Below are 10,967 nucleotides of genomic sequence, written 5' to 3'. Positions count from 1 at the left end.
CCCCTCTTAAGGGAGGGCAACCACCTACAGACTAGCCAACAAAGCAAGCCCTCTCACAAACTCTCTGCCGCCTCTTCAACACTAAGTGTGCATTTACAGGTGGCTTTGGCACGCTGCCGGTCCTGCCCAGGAAATGGGTTTTTCCCATTGGGCCAAGATTGTGTTTTGGCCCAAGGCTGAAGACAAAATGCATTCGGAACCCCCACATTCTAAAGTGAGTACCCCCAAGTATCTAGGGAGCAGCCACCTCCCCACGGGGCCGAGGGAGCAGCTCCTGCTCAGAACTGGGTGTCCCCCCGCTGCCTCCCCACCCAACCGCAGGCTGTGGGAGAAGGAGGTGTAGACAGCCGGCAGAGGAGACTGTTCTGGATGGCCGGGGATGCCCTGCGTACGGGGATGAGGAGAAGAGCTCCCCATCCCTAGAGCCAAGCGAGAGGGAGCCCGGCAAGGAGTCCCCATGCCAATGTGGGGGGCTCGTAGGAATGAAAAAGGGCAGCCGTTCTCCGGCCAGGTGCGTCTGAGCTGCAGGACTCACGGGTGTGCGTGGTTCCTGCCTCGCGAGCAAGGCCCAGGAACAAGCATTCTTGGAAGGATGCTCTGAGAGTCTAGGAGTGTAACATGCTTTCCTTTTCCACCGCCACCCCCCACCGCCATGGGGAAGGAGAGAGGGGTACTTAGCACGTGTGCCCTCAAGAGAGGGGGACATACTCCTACCGAAAGTCTAACATCTGTGCTGGTGAAGTCAGAGGCCCGGTGGGAATAGCCTCTCCCGCGGAGCCTGAGGGACTCTGGTGTCTCGTCCCTGGGAAGAAGATGGGGACAATGGGGACAGACCCTGGAGTTATTTGCAAGGGGCCTGTCCGCATGTGAAGGAGCCCGGAGGTAAGAGGAGGGGTGCTAGGAGTCCCTCCCCACTCTGACACGTGGTCACCGAAGCCAGTCATCACACCCCCGGCCTCTCTCCAACCCTCCAGAAGCTTGAATCCGTAGAGGCAGGGGGTAGAGGACTGTCAGCCCCGGACCCCGGCTCCCTTCCAAGCAGCCAGGCCCACAGCCCGGGCCTCCACTGGAGTTGGGGAGCACGGAAGAGCCAAGATTTAAATCAAGTTCAAGGTTAAAGCATTTTAAAATTTTTTTTTTAACGTTTATTTATTTTTGAGACAGAGAGAGACAGAGCATGAACGGGGGAGGGGCAGAGAGAGAGGGAGACACAGAATCGGAAGCAGGCTCCGGGCTCCGAGCCATCAGCCCAGAGCCTGACGCGGGGCTCGAACTCACCGACCGCGAGATCGTGACCTGGCTGAAGTCGGACGCTTAACCGACTACGCCACCCAGGCGCCCCAAGGTTAAAGCATTTTAAATGAACAGGGACTTGGTCTTAAATTCCAAAGGTGACTAGAATTTGGCCAAAATCTCATGAGAGGAACCACAACCCCCCCCCCCAAAAAAAAGAGGAGCGGGGAAGTTCAAATTTAGACTCAATAAACAAGATGAGTTGCATCATTTTTTTTTTTTATTAGCACTTCGGAATCCACTTTATAGTTAACTTACTCCGGAGTTCTACGTCGTTTCTTTTTATTTACACACAAAGATTGTCTTTTCTAAATCTTTTCAAGGCTGCGTGGGTCCAATCCCAATCCCCGGCAAGTGCCAGAGAAGCTGTGGACCCGCATATCTAGACGCGTCCCTGCGTCCCGGTTGGGATACGGCGTCCTGCCTTTGGCACCGTCGGTCAGACTCCGCCCTCTGGTTTTCAGAACAGACATCTCTGCTGTAACCATTCTGGTATTTCGCAACTCACGCTGCCTCGGGGAACGCATGTGAGGAAATCCAGACAGAGGCAGAGATTTCCTTCAAATGCGGGGGGGGGGGGGGGGGGAAGGGGGGGTTGCCTGGGATGCAGGACGCGCAAGGCAAACCAAATGTTGAGGCCATTTGGTCTCAAAATGGGAGGGAAAAATGCAAGCATGTGCAGATTTGCCTACAAAGATTCACAGTTCTTGGACCTGGGGCGCATAATTATTAGAGATGATGCTGTTGGCACAGGGGATGTCCAAATATCTCCGTAATTATTCTCGATTGCAGTGATTCACCCGGGAAGAAGGCAGATGGGGGGTGGGGGGGGGGGGGAGAAAAACAGAATTGGGAGGGGCTTGTGTATCTAATTCTGACTGCTGAGTTTGTAGAAGTCAGTCCGCGACACCATTAAAACGTTTTATAATTCTGTGATTTTTTTTTAATCTTTTAAAAAATAGTTACTTAAAATATTGGGATGTGCTAGACGATAGCTGCAAAATAATCCCATGGGGGCGGAGGGAATGGGTGGGAATATATAGATAAAACAAGATTGGTGGGGTGATAACTGAAAGCTGAGTGGTGAGCACGTGGATGTTCATGATAACGTTCCCATGAAAATGTCTTTAATAAAAGGCCCTTCAAAAAATGCATGAAGATTTAGAGGCTTAAAAAGCTCATTGGCTGGTTATCAAGTGGAAGCGTTCCCGTCCTAAGGTAGAGATCACAGTCTGGTGTCCACCTGGGCCACGGGAGCCTGTCCCCAGGGGGGACGTTTTGAGCCTCCCTTTCTGGAACAGTCCCCATATTACAGAATCGGCTCTGTCCTGGAGAAATCGTAGCCATACCTTTTGGATGAAGTAACATCCCATCTCTCTGTTTTTCCCTCTTTGTTTTCCTTCCCGACAGAATGGGCAGTATCTGTGGAAGAAGCTGAGTCATGCGCCCTTCACTACCCTTTCTGAACAAGGTTTTTCCTCGTAAATTGTCTAGTGGGCTAGTCCGTTTGGGGATTTGTCACAGTCATTTCCTGACCATCCCCATGGCCACAGGCGAAAAGCACTAGAATGAGATTTGGCCCCTAGTGAAAAGAGTTCCCCAAACCCCAACCAACTAAAAATCTTTACGTGGAATTTTCTTCAGGCCTCCTTCCACAGGACCAGCCCCCACGCATTTATACCAGCTTCTCTCCACTTCCCTTGGCCCCGGACCAAAGGGACGTGGGGAGCGTGGAAATCTGGGTCTCGTGGGAAAAGATTCCAGGGATTTTCCTTTTTTTTTTTCCTCTCTGTGCCATTGGGCAACTCCGTACGTTGTCATTCCAAATGCATGTGAGACTTTGGTTTCCTGTAAACAAACACGGCATCTGGGGCGGTCAAGGGGTATCTCTGCTGTTGGTTAAGCCACGAGTCTTCCTCTCCTGGCGACAAAATCTGCTTTCCTTTGGAGAACACTCTGGTAAGTCTGGGGCGCGGCTGACCCCGCTTGTACCGCACGGGTGGGGCACATGCATAATGCGGGCCCGTCTACATGGGAGCCCGGCCGCCAAGCAAAGCCTTGAACACCGTGTGTAGCCCAGCAGTTCTCAAGTGTTTCTATCCCGGCAGCTCTTTGTGCCTGTCCATACCGCGGAGGACCCCAGGGCGTTACCCTCAGGGATTAAGTCATCTTTTCTGCCGCCTGGAGAAAGGCTGCCTGAGGATGAAGCCCAACCAAGAAAGCACAACCAAGAGGCCGAGAATGAAGAACCCACACGCCACGATCTGACCCCTTGGAGCATTGCAAAGTGAGACCTACCCCGGCATTTTTCAGGTGCGTGAGCCCGGGTAGGTTGGATTTCTGTTAGCGTCGTCGCTTGCGGCAGCCCTGCTTAGGCTGGAGAGGGTGATCCCTCACCGTGCTCTTTCTCACAGGCCTGGGTGCTCGGTAACGATGGGTCCATATGGCTGTGGAGCACACAGTGAAGCAGTTTCTAGAACCTCCCATAGGAGCTAACCGCCATCAGAAATTTCAGAAATGTGAGATACGGTATTTGTGAGACATAACGGTCCAGAAAAAAAGGCTAGAATATAGCCTTTATATTAGAGTATACCCCAGAATATTAAGATATTCTAGAATATTCTAGAGTATTCTAGAATATACCCCAGAGGCATTTCAAGAATAGATAGGCTCAGGGGCAGTGATGACGCTAAACTACATACATGAAGGCTCCCAAGGCCTCAACATTAAGAGTTGTTTGGTGCTTAAGGCACACAAATGGAAGCTTCTGGGCAGGACCACCTCAGTTCCCTAGAACACGCTTGACGGTGGCTGGAATCCGTGCCAAATTCATGACTTATGACCCAGCGAAGGCCGCTTTGCCTTATGTTCTGACAGAAAACAAAAAGCAAAAAAAAACCCACAACACTGTGCTGTTTTCCAGAGAATCACAGAAGGACCCTCGCGGCCTCGGGAGTCTCCAAAGCAAGTTGCGTGAAATAACGTAGAGAATAAATGAGCAGTTCGGAACTCCCTCGCTTCCCAAAAGACCTACACAATTTCTTGCTGTTGGTGAAGTTCATCAGGACTGAGAAAAACAGAGAGGTTAGTCTTCCGGCAGAACCGGCCCCAGAAACTCAGGCAAGAGACTCTGGGGTGGACCCGGGAAGCCAGAAGAGATGGAGGTTGACGCACAGTCCTTAAAATTGGACGTCTGAGGCAGACTACTAATCCTCAACCCTCCCACTTAGTAATAAAACTCCTGATTTTTCACGGGGCTTGTGACCGTCCAAAATAAAGGGTACATTTCCCAGCCCCCCTCCCCCCCACAACTAGAGACGCCACGTGACTAGGGACCAGGCAGTGGATGTCATGTTTAACTTCCAGCATGTGCCCTCAGAGAAAGGGGACTTGCTCTTTTCCTCCCTCTGGCTGGAATTTAGATGTGATGTTGAGATCATGAGTAGCCGTTTCATACCATGAATTAAACCGCTAAGGCTGGGAAAGCGGGAAGAAAATGGAGCCAGGGTCCCTGATGATCGTGGAGACATCATAAACCTTGGCCGCCTGCATCTGGCCTTGCCTGTGAGAGAAACATGGATTTCTGTCTCTGTAAACTCTTGGAGTTATGGATATTTTTTAGTTTTCTGTGATGGGCGGTCAAGCCGAATCTGATCCGATAAAACCCCCGAGAGACAAATTCTCTGCAAGTGAAAATTAGCAAATCCTCAAACCCAAGTAGGAGACCCTCCAAAACTCTGCCGCAGGCCTGGAACGGACAGCGTGATATGATGTGTTTCAGAGCCGATGAGAGAGGCGTTCCGCCCCTCCCCCCAGGGTTGGTGACGTTAACTCCGAAATGATGGGGACTGTCCTACTTTCTCTGGCTGTGGCCCTGGGTAACTTGAAGAGGCTGCTCGCTCTCAGACTTGCTTTCCTTCCCACGCAGGCTCTAACCTTGGAAGGGAGGTGGTTGAAAGCTACAAGGTCAGTGTGTTTGCATGCTCGCTTTTTGGAAATTTGCTTTCCCAGCCCCGGCCTTTGTTAGAAGAGACCCCAGTGCTTGTCAGCACCTCCAGGAGCACCAGAGAGCGACATTCACCCGCGGTTCTCAAGCCTGAGTGTGCATCAGAGTGCCCTGGAGGGCTTGTTCAAGCGGCTCTTGGTACCAGAAGCCCACAGTTTATGATTCAGCGGGTCTGGGGTGAGGCGGAACATTTGCATTTGCGACGAGTTCCATGAACCGCACTTTCAGATCAGATTATATATAGAAACAAATATAATATCCTTTCCGTATCGGTCTCCTCTTTGACCAGGGGAAGTGTAACCAGACAAAAATAACTAACCGAGGTCAAGGTACTGTGCCCAAAAGCAGAACTGAAGAAGAGGGTGGTGAATGAAAAGGAAGAGTCCTTCAGAATGATCTCTCTGGAAGCCGGAAGTGCAGGAGGCAGAGGGCCCTTTGGAGGGGGCTCTGCAGAGGCCTGGTCCAAGTGGACAAGGCAGGCCTGGTAGAGGCTGGGCGGTGGGGTTGGGAGGGGAAGGCGGAGTTTGGGGACAGTGCTCAGCTCTGTTGCTGCTGTGAAAGAGCGGGTAGGAAAGACACGAATCAGTGTTTGTGAAGAGCAGAGTTGTTGTGAAAACACGTTTTAGCAGAAGCGTCTGTAACATGCAGCGCTCGGGAAACGAGCACGTACAGCAAGACCTTATAAGCATCCGACGTGCAATTAGCTTTCCCCGCCGCGTGGCTAGCCAGTGGAATACCTTGAAAAGTCCGGCGTGCCGCTTAACAAGTCTGTGAACTTGACAAAAGGAATTCAACCTCTCGGAACCTCGGTTTCCTCATCTGTGAAATGAGGCTAATAGCGTCGTCCTTGTGCGGGTTTCTCTGACTCATAAATGTCACCGCCGACCGGCTCGGTCTGTGGAAGGTACTAGCTGTCAGATCAGCCTCCTTTCCTCCCCACCCCCCACCTCCCGCCGCCCGAAACTCACAACCTTCTGCATTTCCTGGCTGAGTCGGCAGATGGGGTAGTTGAGTCGCCCGGTGAGCCTCGCCTGAGTCTCGTCCTCAAAGCAGCTGTCCTGAGCTGCTTCTACTGGGGACAAACCTATATTCCTTCTTGACTGCTCCTCAGAGGAGGGCAGCGGTCCTGGCCGGAGGCGGCAACAGCAGTGTCGCTACAAGGTCTGAGGTTTCACCTGAAACACCCAGCTGAGCTGCCGGGAGGCCCCAGGCGTTGCAAACTGTTTTTCATGCTAACCGCAGCTAAGCCGGGTGTCTGTTGTTTCCTGAAGGCGTGCTACAGAGAACCTTCTTCAGGGTCCAACTCCTCATCAGATTCATACTCTTGTCTGTAAGGAAGGCGTTGTTAGTTGCCTGGCATTAATGAAGTGTTCGGTTTTCGGTGTTTGGTTTTTTTAAGCGTTTGGAGTCCAGGAGAACGAACGCGTTGGCTCTCCGCTGTTTCATCTGCTTGGGTGAAGGGAAGCGGATGTTCCAGGTTGGACAAGGGACTGAAACAAGCTAAAGAAAGGCAGCCCCTTCTATCCGGCCGCCTTCCCTACATCTGTCCTCAGAAGTTCCCGCCCGGCACCTAACTTTCTAGGATTCGATACCTATCGCCTGGTCTGCTCTGCTCCAAGAAGCCAGGTTAGCGCTGGACCAAACACGACGTGCGGAGGACTGAGTCGGGGCGTCTGTGTTACAGCAGCACAACGTCCAGCCACGGGAACAGTCACTGCTGGGTGTCGGGGGCAGAGCCCAGAGCAGTAATATTCCAGAGCACGATTGATCTCCAGAGCATTGCGGTGTAATAGAACTGCTGAGGGTCGCAGGTTCAGTTTGAACAGCACTATCCGATCCTATCAGACCCAAGGCCCTCCCTTTGATGACAAATATTGTGCAATTCTCCCCTACAGCCTCCTAAAACGACAGGCACAAGTGTCTACCCAGAGTTGATCTGACCCACTCTAATGTCCTCACAATAGATAAAGGATAAATAAAAGAGAAGTGGTTATAATAAATTCATACGTATTTCAGCAGCTAGAAGACAACAAGGGAGTAGTCTGGTGCTTGTGCCTGGTCACGCATTCACCCAAATAGGACAACCGCCAAGCGGAATTGAGTGTTGGTGACTCAGGTCCCACGAGCGGCATTGTACTGGTGAATAATTCTCTGTCAGATTCCAACCAAGCGTAAGTGTAATCTTCCCTTCATTTACATAGAAGTATCAAGTTGTAAAAGATAAATTGTGTTTATATGTAGAACAGAGTGAGGCTCTTGACTCTTCATTCGTTGTGACAGCAACCCCGCTTATAAAATTCCTGCGCGAACACACACACACACACACACACACACACACACATCATTTCCTAAACAACCCCTAGGAGGCAGTATTGCCACTGTTGAGAACCACTGGCTTGGTGATCAGGGAAGTGCCCCCCAAAACATGGGGAGTGCCTCTAGCTGCCTTCCAATACTTCTAGAAAGCATCAGGTTCTCCAGGTAATTACCTAACGCCTCCCCAACCGCAAAATCCAAGACCTGCGTACCCGGTAGCCAGATTGGATGGCAATAAGGTAGATGCCCGTGGCAGGTGGCTCTGCCCTGGATTTCTGCGTGACAACGTGCCTATTAGCTCTGACCTCAGATCAAACAATCGTGCAACCCACCACAGTCAGCCTGGGAGAGGCAGGCAAAAAGGGACCCCTGGCCCCTGGCTCATTCTCCTGTGCCAGCCTCCACCCCACCCGCCTTGCCAGGCTACGGAGCAAAGGCCCGGAGGCTAAGCCCACAGCAGATCCTCACGGAGCAGGGCTGGCCCAGCTTTGCACCAGCCCCTGGGATTATTGGCAATCGGGGGTGTCACGACGCTCCCGGTTCGGACTCTCATTAATTAAACGTTCTGGTTACTTGACGGTTAATGCACCATCCTATTTGCTCCGATGCTTGTGAAAGTTTTCCAAAACTCGCGAATTCACCCTTTACCCAAACACCACTGGCTTAGTTAGCAGGCAAGATTCCTTCTCCTTTCATCTCTTTTCCAGTTTCCCATAGTGGAATCGTAATATTTTTGTATTAATAGAAATGCATTTAGTAAACACACAAGCCCAGTTCCCTGGCTTCCTGAAAGCACGTTGCAGAGAGCTGAGCTTTTGTTTTCAGATGACTGCCACATTTGGGGCTCCTCCTGCCTCGCCACGGTGCCTGTGCAGGCCTCAAAGACTGGGTTTCATGTGGAGTCAGATCTCAGGAAATGTCCTGAAAACTTCGTTGACTTTTCTGGTTTCCGCAAACTTTTTTCTACAATAAATGGAGTGAGTGCGCTGGGTCCGCTGGAAGGCGGGGTGGGGGGGGGCAGGGGGGGGGGTCTTCTGAGAAGCAGACGAAGGTGGAATCCCATGTGCAATGGATTCTATTAGGGAAAGGCCTACGTTGGACAGTGTGGAAGGAGCCAGGACGGGCTGGAAGCTGTCAGGCCGCAATGCAAGTATTACCTGGAGTGCCTATCAGGATACTTAGGTCGCTGGTAAAATATTAGCTAGATCTATGAACAAGTGAGTACACGAGAAAGACAACAAAATTGGATACGGTGAAGAGACTTGGCAAAAACGATCATTAAAACATTTTTTTAATCAAATCCGTTATGGTTAAGATTGCTCTACAGGTTCAGGGGAAGCGGGGGGCTGGCCGGCTCAGTCAGTGAAACATGCATTGGGGTTGTGAGTTTGAGCCCCATGTCGGGCGTAGAGATTTCTTAAAAAAAAAAAAAAAAAAAAGAACTGGGGCGCCTGGGTGGCTTGGTCGGCTAAGCGGCCGACTTTGGCTCAGGTCATGGTCTCGCAGTCCGTGAGTTCGAGCCCCGCGTCGGGCTCTGTGCTGACAGCTCAGAGCCTGGAGCCTGTTTCAGATTCTGTGTCTCCCTCTCTCTCTGCTCCTCCCCTGTTCATGCTTTGTCTCTCTCTGTCTCAAAAATAAATAAAGGTCAAAAAAAAAAAAAAGAACTTTAGGGGAAATTTATTAATATTTAATAGAATTCTACACTTTTATTGTGTTACAGGGTCTCTGCAAATCAGGGTCTCTGATTCGGTGGGCTTTCTCAATTAGCCAACCGACTGCTGACCATGGGAGGCTTCTACATTTGTTGCACACGGTACAACTACATTGGCCACTAATTTGTCATGTGGGATAATAATGAAAACACCAGGATGTATCTGGGATGGAAAGCGTTTGTGAAGGTCAATTTAGGGTCCCGGTTAGGTCCTTTCATTTCATAAATATTTTTTTAAGTTTATTTGTTTTGAGAGAGAAGGCAAGAGTGAGCATGAGTGGGGGAGAGGCAGAGAGAGAGAGAGAGAGAGAGAGAATCCCAAGCAGGCTCCATACCATCAGTGCAGAGCCCAATGTGGGGCCCGAGCCATGAACCGTGAGATCGTGACCTGAGCCAAAGTCAGATGCTTAACCCACTGAGCCACCCAGGTGCCCCTCAGAAATATTTTTTAAGAATGGTTTTAGAACCTTGTTGAAATCATAAATGGTCTATTTCGACTTCATCTGTACTTGGCAAAGATATCAACATGTTATACGTATATTTTATGACGATATGACTATATTTTATAACTATATACATATAGCTATATATAGTTATACATGGAATAATTTTCTAGATCCCAAAGGAAAAAGATCAGCCAAAGGGTTTTGGTTTTCTGTCCAAGACATGCTAGGGAATATTCAGCTATCGCCCACATTGTATTTCCACTGAAGGAAGCATGCGTTTTAAAATTTAATTTGTCCAAGCCCATCTCCAATCCCGGGCCGTTCCATGTGGTTAATCCATCATGCAGAATTGCCTGCAAACCCTTAACTGCCCCAGCCCCAGCCGGTGGTCCGGGAAATGACCCGCTCTGGAGCCACACGGTCTCCGCCCCAGCTCTCCCTGCCTCCCACAGGGATCGGAGCAGGCCCTCCGCCTCCACGAGGCTCTAGTTCCCACCTCTAAAGGAAGGTCCTAACGATAAAGTTTGGGGGTGATAGTGGGGTGGTCCGGAGCCGACGACCAAGAAAGAATTCTTGAAGACGTCCTTGGTGCAAAAGGGTGATCTTATTAAAGCATGGGGACAGGACCCATGGGCAGGAAGAGCGGCACTGGGGTCGTGATGGGTAACTCATCATATACCCTCAGGTTGGGAGGGGGTCAGGGATAGAGTAAGTCCCTAAGGTACTTTGGAAGCAAGGTTTCCAGGACCTTGAGGGACTAGCTGTTGCTAAGAGAATGCCATTTATTACCATTTAATAAAACCCCAGTCATGAGACCCTTTAGATGTATATCGATCGGGGAGCCCTAAACTCGGAGTAGGATTGCCCGCATATATCTTGGGGCAGTTGAGATAAAGGAAGTTGACTTACAGGATCCTCAAGGTTGGGACAATGTTAAGCTAAGGTTCTCTTCTGCCCCGGCAAAGTGTCCTCCTGGAGGCAGCTGAGCTCCTAGAGGGAGGTCACTCGGCCGCAGGTCTCAAGGACCTGTCAGGGGGCTCTAGGCAGTAAGGGAGGTTACTTTTTCATTTACCTTAGTTTCCCACGTCGCCATGGCAAGCACTTAAACCCCAGCGTCCGAGGAAGATCACACCGATCTCATGTGGCGTGGGGGCGGGGGGTGCTAGCTTGTGCTCCCTCTTCACTAACGCCTGCT

This window comes from Panthera leo, chromosome D3 (genome assembly GCF_018350215.1).
Source record: "Panthera leo isolate Ple1 chromosome D3, P.leo_Ple1_pat1.1, whole genome shotgun sequence".
Classification (NCBI taxonomy): Eukaryota; Metazoa; Chordata; class Mammalia; order Carnivora; family Felidae; genus Panthera; species Panthera leo.
The sequence above is the reverse complement of the archived record's forward strand: the minus strand, read 5'-3'. Positions refer to the sequence as shown.